General features: G+C 41.1%; 1 non-coding gene across 1 annotated transcript; it reads right to left on the bottom strand.

The window, feature by feature from the left end:
- Positions 1-385: 385 nt before the first annotated feature.
- Positions 386-493, bottom strand: LOC139886900 (small nucleolar RNA R71). The gene has a single exon (XR_011772760.1). It is a non-coding gene; the product is annotated as a small nucleolar RNA R71 (small nucleolar RNA).
- Positions 494-1242: the final 749 nt, after the last annotated feature.

Here is a 1242-nt window from a genome sequence, read left to right as displayed (position 1 = left end):
GAAACGGCAGAGGATCCGGATGATCAACCGATGTGAACCGCTCGACAAACTGTACCTCCAGAAATTTTACCCGTCATTCAAAGGCCCGACATTACGGCCGAAACTTGGGAGGTTAAGAGTAAATTTATTCATATGTTACGTGAGAAGTTGTTTGATGGAAGGACCAACAATAATCCGATTGAACACATGGAACAATTCGAGGATTTGTGTTAATTGTACAAGAATCAAGGTGTAACCGATGATGCTTTTAAATTGAGACTTTCCCGTATTCCTTATCAGGTGATGCTAGTAGATGGTTGAAATCTTTGCAACCCGACTCCATCACTACGTTTGCTCAATTGAGGGATAATTTTATTACGAGGTATTTTCCACTGGCTAAGGCTGAAAAGTTATGAATGGAGATTAATTCCTTTGTCCAGAAACATGATGAATCACTTTATGAAGCTTCAGAACGCTTAAAGTGAATGTTTAGAAATTGCCCGCAACACGGGTTACAAAAAGGGCAAATCGTCCAAACATTTTATCGAGGGGTATATTAAAATACATGAGGTATTCTTGATTCTTCGGCGGGTGGTGTGTTTTTGTATAAGTCTCCAAACCAAGCTAATCAATTGTTGGAAGACATTTTTTTTCATACATTTGAATGGACACCTTCGATGGACACCCCTGTAAGAAAGGCAATAGCAAATACGGCTCCAGAGGATGATGGTGGTGAGACAATTGCTTCATTATCTAATCAATTCAAAAAGTTTTGAATGGAAATTGAGAATATAACCTCAACGGTGGTCGCTGTACAAGTGGGCTGTGAGATTTGCCATGGTCCTTATCTTTCTAAGGATTGTGATATTAACGATCGACCTCTTATTCAAGATGTGAATTTTCTGGCTAATGCTCAAAATCAAAGTGGAAGTTCAAATGCATACCAAGGAAGGAACATGGGTTACCAAGGTGACCAAGGTAATCAAATGACCTTTGCTTTTCAGCGGAATGGACCACCAGGTTACAATAACTGAAACCAAAACCAAAATCAATACTAATGATACGCATACCCGATTATCTCATGTTGCGCATCAGACATGCATCGTCATGCATGTCACACACATATAGCGCGCCAAAGTGACCCAGCGCGGGGTCAAGGGCCTAGCGCATCACCTTTACTTGCGTTGAGAGGACGTGTGCCTATCAAGAGACTTTGTAGCCTGCAGAGTGCATATGGCAGACAAGAATCATGCCCGACAAAAT

Source organism: Rutidosis leptorrhynchoides, chromosome 1 (genome assembly GCF_046630445.1).
Source record: "Rutidosis leptorrhynchoides isolate AG116_Rl617_1_P2 chromosome 1, CSIRO_AGI_Rlap_v1, whole genome shotgun sequence".
Classification (NCBI taxonomy): domain Eukaryota; kingdom Viridiplantae; phylum Streptophyta; class Magnoliopsida; order Asterales; family Asteraceae; genus Rutidosis; species Rutidosis leptorrhynchoides.
The sequence above is the reverse complement of the archived record's forward strand: the minus strand, read 5'-3'. Positions and strand labels throughout refer to the sequence as shown.